The sequence below is a fragment of the Triticum dicoccoides genome, chromosome 6B, assembly GCF_002162155.2.
Source record: "Triticum dicoccoides isolate Atlit2015 ecotype Zavitan chromosome 6B, WEW_v2.0, whole genome shotgun sequence".
In the NCBI taxonomy this organism is placed as follows: Eukaryota; Viridiplantae; Streptophyta; class Magnoliopsida; order Poales; family Poaceae; genus Triticum; species Triticum dicoccoides.
In genome coordinates this window covers 269,665,075-269,681,183 of record NC_041391.1, presented here as the reverse complement: position 1 = coordinate 269,681,183, position 16,109 = coordinate 269,665,075, and the positions used below count along the sequence as shown (strand labels likewise).

General features: G+C 42.6%; 1 long non-coding RNA gene across 12 annotated transcripts; it reads left to right on the top strand.

Annotated features, from left to right (window-relative positions):
- The first annotated feature begins 8,172 nt into the window (after window positions 1-8,172).
- Window positions 8,173-13,858, top strand: LOC119323078. 12 transcript variants are annotated; one of them, XR_005156098.1, is made up of 11 exons: window positions 8,173-8,635; window positions 8,765-8,943; window positions 9,023-9,074; window positions 9,242-9,318; window positions 9,980-9,996; window positions 10,067-10,245; window positions 10,778-11,263; window positions 11,657-11,719; window positions 12,182-12,342; window positions 12,938-13,147; window positions 13,239-13,858. It is a non-coding gene; the product is annotated as an uncharacterized LOC119323078 (long non-coding RNA). The 12 variants fall into 12 exon arrangements; XR_005156102.1 differs by having other exon boundaries at window positions 9,980-10,245; window positions 10,778-10,919; window positions 11,150-11,263; XR_005156101.1 differs by having other exon boundaries at window positions 9,980-10,245; window positions 10,778-10,951; window positions 11,150-11,263.
- Window positions 13,859-16,109: the final 2,251 nt, after the last annotated feature.

The window sequence follows — 16,109 nt, the reverse complement described above, 5'->3', positions numbered from 1 at the left end:
GTATATCAAAGCCAATTTTAATTAACAATGATTTGTAATTTAGTAGTGAGCACAAAGTAACATATATCATGCAACAACGAAGTCTAACTCTCTTCCTATGCATCGGCATGTCATAAAAGAACAATTCATGCACACCAAGTAAAGGCCAATGCATAGTGTAAATAGTTTCTTGCAATTTTATTGTGTGGGAAACATAGAGAGGTGGAGATATAGTCCCTCTCTCATAATAATTGCAAGTAGGAGCAGAAAGCACATGCATATTATATCTATCAAAATCATCATGTGTAGTAGTAAACCGCAACCCATCAATATAATCCTTACTAAGCACAAACTTCTCCGATATACTGTAGTTTGGAGAATTCAAAAAGATAATAGGACTATCATGCGTGGGTGCAACAACAACAATTTCATGTTTAACATAAGGAACTATAGCAAGTTCATCTCCATAAGCATAATTCATATTGGCATCGTGGCCACAATCATAGCAAGCATCATCAAAAAGGGATATTTCAAACGAATTCAAGGGATCATAGCGATCATCCTTCGGTAGGCACAAAGGGGAATTAAACAATGTATGAGTTGAAGAGTTACTCTCATTAGAAGGTGGGCACGGGTAGCTAATCCACTCTTCCTTCTTTTGTTCTTCACTCTCCTCATCATCTTTTTCATCCAATGAGCTCACAGTTTCATCAATTTCTTCTTCCATAGCTTCCTGCAAAATATTAGTCTCTTCTTGGACAGCGGAGACTTTCTCAATAAATGCATCAATATTGTAATTGTATTCATAATTCTCATAACAATATTTAAGTATAGCAAAATTTTCAGGTCTATAAACTGAATCATCAAAATCGTCAAACGCTTTAAACATAGATTCAATCTCATAAGCACCCATAAAAGCAACAAATTCTTCTATTTGTTCCACATCACAGTAATCATAGATACCATTAGCATAAGAAGCCAAGGTTTTATCATTATTAAATTTGCATGAAAAGGGAAGGTGTGGAGCCTTCATCCTAGAGCAACAAGTATAATCATATATCAAGCATAGTTGACGAGCATACCAACGCAACATATGAATTTGATCCCATAATAGTTTTCCTTTTTGTGTCAAGCGATAATCCCTAAAGTATTCACGTTGATCCAACGTGTCTCCCATAACATAATTGAATGGGGTTTTCTCAGGATTATCAAAGTAGTACATAATATCTTTCACATAACCAGCATCGAGGGTTTTAGGAGGTTCCCCATCTCCATGAGCAGCAAGTACACCTAATTTTTTTGGTATTTCGTGTTCCATATCCATAACTAAAGATAGAGAACAACTTATAACAACAAATAAAAATTACTTAGTGATAAAGCAAACAAGCACGCACGAGAATATTCACCCCACGCTATGACTCCCCAGCAACGCCGCCAGAAAAAGGTCTTGATGACCCGCAAGTATACGGGATAATTGTAGCCTCTTTCGATAAGTAAGAGTGTCGAACCCAACGAGGAGCTAAAGGTAGAACAAATATTCTCTCAAGTCCTATATGCCACTGATACGACTCTACGCACGCTTAGTGTTCGCTTTACCTAGAACAAGTATGAAACTAGAAGTACTTTGTAGGTGTTGTTGGCACTACAAAAAAATACACTTCCGTGATGATACGTGTTTGTCATAGTAGGTCGGGTTTTTTGTCATGCATGTACATCCATGACAAATTTATGACAGAATCAAGATAGTCATACATGTGCTGTCGTAGAAGTGTTCCATGACATTACCAAAATTATCATCACGGAAGTGTCCACTTCCATGACAATAAATCGCGCGTCACAGAAGTGCTTTCGTCAAGGGTGACCGACACGTGGCATCCACCGTAACGGAACGCCGTTAAGCTATCGGGTCGGGTTTTGGATCCGATAACCCGTTAACAGCCCCGACCAATGGGGATTTTCCACGTGTAAAATCATCATTGGCTGGAGGAAACACGTGTCGGCTCATCGTTGGGACAGATGTCATCCACTCATTGGACAGAAGGCGCCTATGATACGTCGACACATGGCACGGCCAATCAAGTTTAAATGGGCCGGCCCAACTAAAGGCCCACAAGATTTGGCGGCCCATAATGGACCGGCCCAGTTAAAGGCCCACGAGATTTTGCAAACTATAATGGGCTGGCCCAGCTAAAGGCCCACAAGATTTCGTGGGCCATAATAGGCCGGCCCAGGTAAAGGCCCGCAAGATTTTTTGTGCCATAATGGGCCGGCCCAGGTAAAGGCCCACAAAATTCTTGCGGATCATAATGGGCTGGCCCAGCTAAAGGCCCACGAGATTTCGCCAACATTAATGGGCCGGCCCAGGCCCACAAGATTTTGAGGACCCTAGTAGGCCGGCCCATTAACTGGCTGCCATGTTTTGGGCCAAATGCCGGCCCATAATTGATCCGGTCCATTAATGGCCTGCCACGTTCCGGACCTAGTAATGGCCCATATAAGATCCGACCCGTTAAAAGCCTCCCACTTTCTGGGCCAAATCACGGCCCAGATCAGGTTCGGCCCTTTAAGAGGCTTTGGGCTCAATTATGGCCCATACCATATTCGGCCCATTGACTGGACGCTATGCTTTTGGGCCCACTTGCTAAAGGCCCATTTAGTAATTCGGCCTGATATTAGTTTCGGCCTATTAAGGGCCCATTTAACATTTCGGCCCTATATTAATTTCGGCCTGTTAAAAGCCCGTCATATAGTTGGGCCTAACTACGACCTGGTTTGCATCCGGCCTGCTCGCAGTCGATATCTGATTGGGACAAACAAGGACCGAGACAACTTTGGCCTGTTAAAAGCCCGTGAATTGATTCGCACAATCATGGGCCAGGGTCCATTTCGGGCTGCCGCCGGCCCGTGAGCTATTCGGCACGTTTCAGGCCCAGCCTACTTCTCAGACTCCTAAAAGCCCATTGAGTTTTCTTGCGAAAAGAGGGCCGGGGGTTACTCGGCCTATTAAAGGCCCGTATCTACTAGTGGGCCAGTTTGACGGGGCCCATGATGCGGATCATACATCGTGATTGCATGACGGCCCGATTATGTACCGTAATTTTACAGTTTGGCCAGTTTACTGTGAAGACAGGATATATATACAGTAAAATAACTGCAGCATCATGAATAAGAAAAAACCTAGACTATACAATAAAGAAATTACGGCATATTACATCCATTAGGCATCAAAGTTCGCCACTATGATAATAAAGCACAAGCAGACAGCAGATTACATACACTGGGCATCAAAGATCGCCACCAGTGCAAATAAACACGCCGGCAAAATAATATACAAAACCGACAGCACTTCAATAGAGTTCAAGAAAGGTTAGCCCTGTTGGGGAGCTGCAGCGCAAGCAGGTGAGCAAGATGATGAGACTGCGCTTGTTCAACACTTATATCTTCCTCACTCTGAAAGATAAACAAGCAGACAGATGACATGTTTTGCACATAAAAGTATCAGTGCTGACAATTCATCACATTTCTTACTGACAAATAAAGTGACACAGTTTAAAATTGCATTAACACAATATGGTATTGTTCAGGTCAAGACATGGCAGGAATTGACATTGTGAAGGAGTTGGCAGCTTCACGACACCACTGGATTACAGATCAAGAGCTCATAAGTATCAATGGTTAGTGTGCTGTCAATTTATCCCATTTCAGATTGGCAAATAAAGAGGCGGTTTAAATAATAGTAGAATGATATGACATTGTTCATAGTTAAGACATTGCAGAATATAACATTGTGTTGTAGTGGGTAGGTTCACCACACCACTGGATTACGAATGAAGAACAGAAGCATACATGCATTGCAAAAGAAGATCACTTGCTCTGTATAGTTTAATTTACATGGTATGAAGAAGGAACTTGGTTGTACAACTGGAAACTTAAATTGAGAAGGACAAACTTTTGTTTATGAATTACATAATAAACTTTAAACATGCAATTTGATGCAAACATCAAAAATAAACAGCTGTTGCAGTCATGCCTAACCAAATATACACAACAAAGTTTAAAGGCTTGAGAAGGGCAAACTTACATTACTGGTGAAGATAGGCTCTATAAAGCCCTTGTCCATGCTGATGGGGGGGGGGCAATTCAAGAAGTTTAGCACAGAATGTTCTTCATAAGCATTGCCTTTATTCTACATTTTGTTAAGAGTAAATATAGATGTGATAATATACAAAAAATGGAGAATATTTAAGATAAGATGAAGAGTGATGCTACATAATCAAGTAGCTATAAATGTATGTGCAGCGATACAGGCAAGAGGCACAGCCAAGAGCAATGCATAGCTAAACTTCTTCAGTACCGACCTTATGGTAAGAGTAAATATAGATCTGATGTGTAGAAAATGGAGGGCAAAGGAAAATAAGCTGCAGAGTGATGGTACATGAACAACTACCTGTCAATATAAGTACACTGATAAAGGACAACATGTACTTACAAGAACAATACAGAGCTAAAAAAATTCATTGGCATTGGATATATTCTACACTAATGTAACCATTCATACATATCAGATAATTTGGAGCGAACAATTGATAAGTAAGCTATCATGCATACTGCTGTCACATAATGAACCAGGTATGTATGCAAGTACAGTGATACAGGACAACAGGTGCTAACAAGAGCAAAGCAGCGGGCAGCATATTTGCGATATCCTGTCGTTCTTTTCAAACCGGAATTCTTCTTCGAGCTGATTTCCTGCAAAAAAGATCCGTAAGGCACATGCGGAAAAGTAGAAATTCAAATTGTCATGTGATTTCATAGACAGTACCCCATCCTAGGAACGAGACCAGTGCATAACAAGGTTTTTCCATTCAATGTCTTCTAAATTTAGCACAGGAGACTTCACCAAAAATTCGTTCGTAGACTTGCCATCAAAATGTGATTTCTTCAGGTAACACCGATATTGCTGCAATGCTTCCTTGAAAAGCACAAGCAAGCTTTGCTCGTCATGACTATCCAGATTGACCCTCACCTGGTTACAACAATGTAATGTAAATCATTGATGTGTTCGATCAGCAGAAAACAGGAAAATAATAACCATGAATAATGGCACTTACACGTAAGTTGGACAGGAAGATGTGAAAATGGTGTTTGTCTTCACTATAATCTTCCCATGATGGGAATATATGCACGTAGTCCCTAACAACATTGAAAGCATTGTCTTTTAAACTGGGAATAAATGGAATGGGGTTCCAATCTGCAGGAATTGGCCGTCTCTGCAGTTGGGATAGGTCTTCGGCCGGTGGACTTGCTGTACGTTTTGCTGGAGTGGGAATTTTCTGTGGTACGACTGGTGCTATGGCAAATGAAATCGGTATACCTTTTGCTAGAGTGCAGGTCCTGTGTGGTGGGGCTAGTGGTGTGGCCAGTGAAGTATGGGTACAGTCTGCTGGAGTCGGTACTATGTTTTGTGTCACTGGTTGTACAGCCAATATAAGTGGGGCGATGTCTGATTTCTCCGGCACCACCACGTTTTTCAAGGACTTTGCTGGTGCTCCTTCAGGTTCAGCAATCACCCTCTTCCTTTTTGATGTCTGATGCACAAGAACAATATTTGAGTGAAAAAACATGGTATGACGACAGATGGAATATGTATTGATAATGGATGGGCATAGCATCTCGAGTTATATGATGAGTAAACTAAGCAGATGGTGGTGCAACAAAGTAGAAGAAATGCAAGACAACATATGTAAGATACGCGCAATCAATAAAACCTTGCCAAATTAAAACAGGCACCTTGATGGGTGAACAGGACAGGCCATCTGCCTTTGACTCCTCGAGGTTAGAATAGTCATTAGAATGATATTCTGAACAAGAATCAACAGGTGGGGAGCGTACGCGTTTCATTGCTTCCAAAATGGCACTCAATGCCTTGGTGCCAATTTTGTAAGTCATTGCAGTGTTCCACAATATTCTTCTGATGCGTGGATTCTGATATTCACTATAATTGCGTATAATATCTGAGAACCATGAAAACATAAATAGTTGTGAGATTATCTTTGTAATGCAGATGATATTCTAATATAGGGGCGCCCCTGTAAATACTTATGTGCTATCACTGGATTCTGATGAGAGAGCTCATGTGTGCTGTAATATCGTGCGTGCATTTATATAATCTGGCACAAGTACACAAAAAATAGGCTCCAGAAGTAAGGATAGCTGGCAGATGATAGGTTCATAATATACTGTATAGATAGTTTATTGCCAAACCATGATAACAAGAGCACACAGCAACTAGGCAGATCATAGTGTACATAACAGGGGTACACCATAACCACGATATATAAATCGGGAAAGTGGAATTGGCTTGAAAATACGGTGTTGTATTGCCGCTAGTAATTGAAAGCCTATCGATCACGTACAGGCCAGCACTATCGAACATGGTAAAGAAGAGCAAGCAGATTTTGGATAATAAAATGTTGGTTGCACAGTGCCCACACATGATGAACCAGAGCGCATTAAGAATGCAACTCCTAGCTGTCTCTCGACCATTTCAGGCGGTTGGATGAAGATCCTACGTCTCCTAACCTTTCTTCTTCCTTGTCTTTGATTCTTCCCATACAGAACACCGCACGGGCCGCCGGCCGGAGCACCGGCCCCCACCGCCTGTGTTCCTCCGCCACCCCCACCCCCCACCCGCGTCGAGTTTTCTTCATTCGTCAAGGCCCCACAACCACCCGAGCCCCTTGGATCGCACCGGCGAACTCCGCGAGCTCTGAAAAATCGACTGACCCACTTTTGAAATTTAGTGTACTTTGATTTAATTAGTGTGGAATATAAAAGGGGAAAACCATAAGCATTGGGAGTATAGTGTTGAGCGTGCCTTGGCGGATCTGAAGGTGCAAACTGGACAAAGGCAACTTCGCAACCAAGACAAGAAATCGGAGTAAAGCAGTGGCGATCTATTTTCTTGCTGCGATAAATAAGTTGAGCAGATATGAAAGAGTACCGCCTCTGGTGCAGCGCCGTGTACGCATCTGGTGAGAATTTGACGGTGTTGCGGTAGCGATGGCTGTCGGCGGCGTGGAAGCAGATCTAGGAGGGTAGACGGTGGCGGCGGGGCGCGGTGGACGAGACGGTCGTAGGAGCGGCGCCGGCAAGGTGGACGACAGCGGGGATGAAGCGAGAGGACGGGATGCAAGGATCCCGGTCCGAAGGCGTGGATGAGAGAGGTCGATCTCTTGTAAAGAACGGCGGCGTTGGGTATCAGCTCCGACATGGTGGAGGAGGACGGCGGTGGATGGGGTGGCAGACGGCGGCGGACGGAGGAGGGTGGGCGGAGAGGGTGTTTTGGCGCCCACATAGTACGAATGGAGAAAAGGGAGGTAGAGAGGAAGGGGGGGGGACCATGTATTCAGGGCGCGCTTGTCTCAAATGCGAGGAAATTTACAAACTTAGCCCCCGTTTCAAATTTCTACTACATCACAACAATATTAGTCGGTTGGGGATAGGACGGTAATCTCGCATACACCGGATATTTGCCGATGAGAGTTTGTTTTTGGTGCCCACCGTGTATGAATATGAATCGGGGAGGGAGTCGATTTCGGCCGAGGGCACACTGTGTTTTGGCGCCCACCGTGTATGAATCCGAGTGAGAGGCGGTTACGTCACGTTTGTGTGAAATTACAAACCTACCCCTATCGAAACCTATAGAAATCCAGCATATAGGCTTTGCGCGACAGGGATAGGCAGTAGTGATTTCCATCTCGCAGATTTTGGTTTCGCGCAGTTACTGCGATTTTCCCCGCTTCGTTCAAATTTTGCACAGTGCACGTTTACCGTGCCAACTCAATTCGAATCCCGTTTGTATTCTACTATTTTTTTCGGATGGGATCCATTTTCAATTGGAATTACATTCTATATACATCATTTTCTACATATATTTAAAACAAAAAAGAGGCTACCCAATTCACCTCCAGGAGGCTCCTCCGATTTCAGCCTTCGTTGGCCGTTGAATCGTGGTCAATCTGGTCTTTGACTTCGTTTGAGCCGTTAGATGCTCGTTGCTCTCGCTGGTGGTTTTGACCGCGTGGTAAGTTCTCATGTCCAATGACTGGTGGGCTCGTGTTCTGTTCCTGTTGGCTGGGTGAGCCGTTTCGAGGTGCAGGTGTGCCCTTTCCCCGCACGCCGCGTGCGCGTCGCGCCATTTGCGGGGGCGTGGGTGCAGTCGGCCCAATCCAATCGCCCGCACGCCGCAACCCTTCCTCCGTCCTCGATCTCTCTCCCTCAGCCGCCACGAACCCTAGCCCCCTTTCCTACCATCCCGCGGTCGCTGCCCCTGCTCCATCCGACCTCCATCCTCTCCCATGTCGCCGCCCCTCTTCTCCTCGCTCACCTCGGCCACCTCCTCTCCTCCGCCGTGTCGTCGGCCCCCTCCCTCCTCTCAGTTCCGTGCCAGCCGCCGGCCAAACCCTAGCCCCCGTTCCCCTTGGTCCCCACAGTTACTGCATCCACAGCCACCCGCTCAGAGAGGCCGAAGACCGGGCAGCGGACGCCTCACGGGGTGGAGGAGAGGCCGGCGATAGGGAAAAGTAGCATCTTCATGGATGAGATCCTGACGGCTGAAGATGGTGCGCACGGGAGGAGCTTGGAAGATGTCAAGGTGAGCTTGGCCGCCACCTCTCCTCTCAACTCCTCGTTTCCTCCCAATTCTTCGATCTGGAGTTGGCGGTCGCCGGCGCCGCGGGGTGATAGAGGCCGTCACCTTTCCTCACCTCCTCTCATGTTCCAGTGGTGGCGCCGCCGGGGATGAGGGGAGCAGCAGCCGCAGCAGGCGGTGATGCTAGCGAAGCGGTGGTCCATGGTGCCTTCGTCGTTGTCGTCCTCGGCAGAAGGTGAGGCCAAGATGGATCTCAACATTCTTTGTGATATTCGTCATCCATGGAAGATGCAGAAGAAAAACTCATGCAGGTTCCCCTGTTGTTTCCCTTGGTTCTTTAATCTAATTTGGATATCTTGTTTTATGTTTTTCTAAACAAGATGTGTGCAGATCGAGCGAAGAAGAGAAGAGGAAGGATCTTGAGGAAGAGGAAAAAAACAAGGTGAGCTCTATCTCTAATCTGCTAGATAGTTTTCATTTCCAAGTTATACTGTCTGATAGTGAATGTTCTTTCTGTTTTTTATTGGTTCATTTCTTGGTTATTTACTACTCTCACTTCAGGATGCTTGTTCATTCTTCTTACCTGCATTTCTCCCTCACTCCAATCAGGCAATGGGACTATTGACTGGTACAAGAGCTTCTTCAGAAAACCCACGCTGCTTTTCTAAATCGCAATTTTGTTCAAGGTAAAACCAGCCAAGCCGGAGACTACGACAACCCTTTTTGCAATATATAGTTGAGAGAATTCGGCCCTGCTACTATAGCTGGAGACTGTTACTATTGTCAATTAAATTATAGTTGAGAGGTTCTCTGTATAACATGGTAAAGTTGCTGGTACGATTTTGGAGGCAATACCCATCTCATTTTGTTTCTTGGTATAATTGACTACCTAGGCATAAAAATGGGATCTGCACACGTCTTATTTAGATCCCTGGGTTCTCAGCCATGTTGACTTCTGAATAATTATTCGTTGATGTTTTCTTATGTTCTTAGGAAAAAGGGTTTCCCGCCGCTTTATATTATAAAGCAACGATTTTCTTATGTTCTTTTGTTAGCACAGGTGCATTAGTTAGGTATCATGTATGTAAGGAAATTTTGTTAGCGATGATTCAGTTGTTTTGGTTCAGTTTGAAGGGCTCTCCAGGCTTAAGATCTTTAGTTTCATTAGAACTACCGAATTACTTTGCTTAGCTGCCTTGCCACTGGTGGCAGGTTTTACTTTGTGAGGTGTAGGTTCTGCTGCCAGTGACACCTCATGAATTTATTTTTAATTTGAATTAGTAATCACACAATTGAATTTATATTTCTATCAGCATAATTTCATGTCCCCTTTCCTATTTTCTGCAGGTACACATGAATCTAAGGTCCAGATTCTAGCTACACCCTTTACTACAACAATCTCAGGCTTTACTGAAAAATGTACTACTTATATAGTTGATATCTTCAATTCATATGGTCGTCCGCTGGATGATCACTGGTCTTCGGTTCATATGGTCACTGGCTGGAAGCTTGCTGTTATGTTTGCTTCATATGGTGGTCGACTGGAAGCTCGCGGTCTGAATGATCTCATTGTCTATGGCCAGCAATACACACTTTTCATTACTACGAGCCAGGTCTTCTCAGAGTGATTGAATAAATTCCATTCCTTTGTGCTGCATTTTACCTTCCATGGTTTTTGCTCAAAATGGCACAATATGCCACTTGCACCACCATTGGTCTTTGAAATTTAGTTACTCCAGTTTTTCATAGATAACAATTGTGTAGTCTTTGTCCTTTCCACTTACCATTACCATTTTTGTGATGATACTTCACTAGAAATTTGTTTGGTACTCATCTAAAAATAGATTCATAATGAGGTCACTTTTGCAATGCATGGGAGTTAAGTTTTTTTTGCATCGGCGGTTATATATGTTTAGTCATTTGTATTGAAAAGTCAGTGCATCTTGGTTGTTTCTGTTGTCGATCCAGGAGGTTCTTGGTTGCTTGGTATTTTTGCTACATGTGCAGTACTATAATATGCTAACCCATATAAACGATGAAGTATATTCTGTTTCGTAGATGAGCAAAGTTTGCTGCATTCATAGTATATATATGTTTTCTTATAAATATATGTATGCCATTGACTGCTATCATTGTGTTTTACAGGGGTTCACGGGCCATCATGATGATATACTTGGTTCTTTAAAGAAGAATGGTAAGAACTAACGAGGGTTGTCTTGTCCAAGAGCTCTGCCGCGATGGCATCGCCACTCAGTGATGCCTCAGCAGTAAGGCTGATCGCAGGGAGGTGCGACATGGGTGGCCTAAAAAGCTAATTTGGTGCCCTCTCTCTTTGCCTCTTGTTTCCTCCAGCACCTTGATTTTGATGGCTAATATATTGACTTTCTAAACATCTTTAATTTATAAGGAATGTAGTAGTTATATGCTTTTCATTTATGATAGAGAGATTGGACCTAGGTGTCTTGCTTGCTGCTTTGTAATATAAGCATGATATTTTTCTGCCGATTTTGTGGACAGGCTAACAATGAAAATTTTATCTGTAAAATATGGTGATCCCTATAGTGCTATTTCTGAAGCTTCGCTGTGCTTGCTTTCCCCCTACAAGCAGTAATCCAGTCACGGGTGCATCAGGTACTATATCATGTGAGAAAATCGAACTGCTCATTCATAAGACATGATTTCCGCTCACATTTATCATGCTTCGACACTCACAAAATAAATACTTGGGCAATTGCTCTGTTTTATATTGCGAGCCTTAATTTGTGGTGGTAGTAGCATTGTTTGCGTTTATTTGAAAACCAGCACTAAATCACCATTATGCCTTAGTTATATGATGTGCCATGTGCATGCTTTACAGTTACCTTGCAAGTGTCGTGATGTTGCATAGATATTTGTTTATCTATATGAATGTTGGACCCTGCGTGATTGATCTTATTTTGTTCCTATGTGAGAACTAGCTCTCCTTTAGTAGTGTAGTACTTCTATACTAAACTGAACCGGGAATGGTTTGATTGTGCTCTGTAGGACAGTGTGATTTCTTTTCATAGAATGTTGTCATCTATATCTTGCTGAAGTACAGAACTATTGGTCAGTTAATTCTCTCACTCATCAATTTACAAATTCAGTATTTTATTTACATGGGGCTTGGCTGGTTTACGTTTAATTTATGCATCATATATGGTTGTTTAGTTCAGACTTGTGCATGTGCATGCATTGGAATTGATTTAACAAAGATATATCATGATTCTGTACATAAAAATAGTATGAGTATGCATGATCTATGAATAAATGCTCGGATATAGTTAGTCGTGAGATAGTAGGAGTACCATGAGCTTACAACTTCTGGATATCGTTAATACTTAATGGCCTGTAGTTGTTCAAAAATCTGGAATGTCTTTCGAGAACTGTTGATCAGTGTTGCTATGAGTATTTCTCAGAGTTTTGGTTGCATGGATGTACATTAGAGTAGCAGAGGTTCTTATTTTACTTTGTCCAGAAGAGGGGCTTTTACTTATTTTTGTTCACAATTTTTATCTAACTTTCTATCAGCACCGACGACCACAATGGGATGGATCAAGCAGCCAAGACTCAGAGTGTGGTCGGGCAGCGCCATGGGGCAGATCTGTGCGGCGCAAGGGGCGGCAGATGCGAAACTGAAGCTTCCCCGCTAACTTCGGAGCAGTCAATTGAGCAGATGGACACGACGGCATGTAATTCGTCATATTTAGAATAGCTAGGAAAAGTGAAAAGTGGTTTTTTTTGAACCTAAGTGAAAAGTGGTTGTTTACTTCTGAAATGGAAATTAGTAAAATCATCAGAAAAAAGTAGTAACTCTTCAGCTTAAAAATTGTAGAAATATTAGTGTTGGTCGGTGGAAAATTGTGAAGTTCAGTCCCCAAGCCCTGAATCATAATCCTGATTAGAGTTCTTGTCATATTTAGAATAGCTCAGAAGCTATGGATTCGTCGTGCTATTTCTGAATTTTTTTGGTTTCGTTCAACATCTAACCCAGAAGGGGGAGGCTCCTGAATAATTCATAGGACAACAGCTGAATAATTGGAAGACTCATTTTGTACACACAGGATAGTACAGACAACACAATGCTCAGTCATTTTTGAATTAGGTTCAGATAGGTATGGCTTATGGGTCTTGTACTGATAGTACTGACAATGTTGATTAATCCTTTGATGGAACTTGTTAGCAGCTTTGGCCATATGGTTTGATGTGCTTAAATAATCAATATATGATAGTACTGTGTATAGTATCAGCTGCACTGAAGATATAAATTCTGTTTTGTGCAAGCAGAGTGAGGATTGGTGCTGCCGTCCCTGGTAGGAGCCCAATGTCCTAATCGAACTACTGTCATGGAGAGGGCAATACGTGGATTTGCTTCAGATATTGGAGACAACGCCATTGTGCCGAAGCTCTGAAGCATACGATTTTTACAATCTGTATTTATGGGAGAAAGGATTTGACATTCGATATGCTAAAAGCTGTCTGAATGTCGAGAGGACGGTATGTGAATCTGGTTTCAGTTCTTTTTTTGTGAGCTGGTTGTTTCACTAACATGTTCATCGTCTCATTTGTCGTTAAATTGTGGTTGCAGTGGAAATCTATTGTGGATAATACTGGTCTTGCCAGCGTTAGTGCACTACTCTGATAAGGCTGCTGCAGTCTGAACCATTCATTGTCTGGCACGTATGTGCAGACGATACACTGACAATCGCACAAGCACATCAACGTGTACAGCAGGTATTTGATGAAGAATTTGAGGCAGAACAATGTGAACCTTGCTAAAGTGCACAACATTAGGCAGTTTCTTTGGGTCGACGGAGAATGTGCCTTTCACAAAAAGAGCTTCAAGGAGCTTGTGTGGCAAAATAAGCCGCGAGCAAGAGGCTGATGATGTTAGTTAAACGTTGGAGGTGTTTGCGGAGCTTGGTTCAAAGGATCCTCACTTCACATATCACGTGCAGGCTGATAAGGAGGGGAGGATAAACGCTCTCATGTGGGCAAATGGGGACAGTAGGCTGGTGCAAAAAAGACTGTAGCTTATTCTTAAATTTTCTGTCTCTATACTGAATTTGGTGTTTACCGATAAATCATGTAGCGTGTGAGATCCATCATGCAGTTTAACTGCTAATCCCAATTATGTTATGCATATGCCCTGAAGCTGATGAATTTGTGTTCTCCTATACTGAAATGTCAAATTGATTGTGTGTATGATTGGATACTTCTGCAGAAAGTACATTGAACGTGTGAGCATTATGCAGATGGAATTTTACTGAATCAAGTCGGGCCTGAAGCAGTTATCCCCTGCATGATCACACTATTCAACATCCATCCATCTTGCTATCTTGGTGCAAAGCAGGGCAAAAATGGCTCCGTCCATTTTCTCCGAGCCTGAATCGGCGATTACACAATCGCATGCACTGTACACACTGTTTTGAAAGTTGCCTGTATTGGGGGCCGGTGATGATCTTGATGGCCTGAGATTTAGGCAATATAGAGGAAGGGGGAAGGTGTCGAGGTGTACCAGAGAAGATTGGTAGCTGCAACGGTGCGCGCCGAATAAATGATCTGACAAGACGCCGTCAGTACAGAATCTTGAAGATGATGGATCGTATTGTTTCCTTCCTCCGGAGCCGCATGCGACCTGACTGACGCCGTAACTTTTTTTTTTGAAAACGACGCCGTAACTTTTGGTTGTTGTCAGATGTGGGGCATCGCTATTGGATAAAATATCAATACAATAACTATACATGACAGAATACGTGTTGGGTTGGCCATCTCGGGGCGTTGGTACGGCAAGGATAACGAGACCACAGGCGCTTGCGCTCACAACAACACTTTCGTGTTATATTCTGCTTTTGTCAGTTTGCTGGTCCATATTAATTTCCTCAAGCTTATTTTCACATCTCATCATATCTACACCTCTCCGTCGACTGCCACCTATCATGGAGGGAGATGGCTTGGCCAGCCCGTCAACACCCGTCGGTAACTTTCGGCAGGCGCCGTCCCGTTCTTCCTCCCCTTACATTGATGCCTTCATGGCAAAAATCATTAGCAGGAGCAAGAAGGTTAAGCACCAATTATGATTAAAGCTTTGTCTCTTTTGTGTACTATGCATGATTGATCTGATTTTGCGGTCAGCTTACAAATTCAAGTAATACGACTATTGCAATGCATCTTACTACATGTGTATTTATTTGCATTGATATTTTCTCCTCCTTAGGCTCCAAATCGTTTGTGGGTCATAAATTATTGTGCATTATTGATGATTAATTTGCAATTTAAATGACAACAGGGCTGGGTTTTACAAGTGCAATGGCTTGAAATGTGACCTTCCAGTTAAGAAATTTCCTCTGTGAGAAACTTATGTGAAGAATGATGTAATTAAGTTAGCAATTTACAGTTCTCTTTGATAATTGTAACTGAATTGTCAATGGCCAGTTCTCTTGAATAACGAGTTACTCCCTCAATTTTACAATAGAGATAATTTGTCAAAATTGCGTTTTTGTAGTGTTTGTGGTCTTCTCTTTTCTTTTTCTTGATTTGTATTGTATATGCTACTCGCATATTTGAACATGCATAGGGCCTCTCAGTGTTTAACCCTGACTATAAAAATCCATTGATAGAAGCTGGGGAGGGCCGAGATGAACATCCGGCTCCCTGGGTCTAAGCCATCGAGATGGTAGAGACGACGTTTCCATGTCATCTACTCTAGCAGCCGGACAAGGCATATAAAAACCATGGATCCTTGCTCCCCAGGCCGCAAAATGATCACAGTGATGTCTACGACCTCCTCCTAGATGTATTAATCTCAATCTCATGTTTGGTTTTCTTCCCTTTTCTCTTCTAATGATGTAATTTCTTTTACTAAGATAACACCATGTTTGTTGTAATGCCTTATTTGTTGTAAGATCCCTTTTCTACCTTGAATGAATTTACTGCATATATTTCTTATTTAGTTTAGTTCATCATTCAGAGACGGTGGAATATTTTTGTCCTTCACAGGTTAAATGAGCATTGCGTAGTCCTTCACAGGTTAAATGAGCATTGCGTAAAAGTATGTCTAAGTTCTCTTTCTTCAAGTGCTTCAAGTAAATCAAATTGTTTATTTCAAATTTAATACCTTTTAATAATAATCATAATGAGAGAGGGGTATGCTTCTCTCTCTCTCTCTGGGCAAATGTTACTTTAGACAACATGTACTAAGAAATAAAAACTCTGGAAATGTGTTTGAATCGCACAAAAAGAGTACATAATTCTTATTCATACTTGAAACATGTGAGGCTATGCAAATTAAACCATGTTTTTTCTCAAGGCGCACATGGATTTAACAGACCACAACTAAACCAACTGTATATACATGGCCTATCCTTAGTAAAGGAAACTATTTTCATCGCGAACATGGCTTTAGTTGAAGGTTCTTGCAGCATGAAACTATTTTCATCGACAACATGTCTTCAGCAGG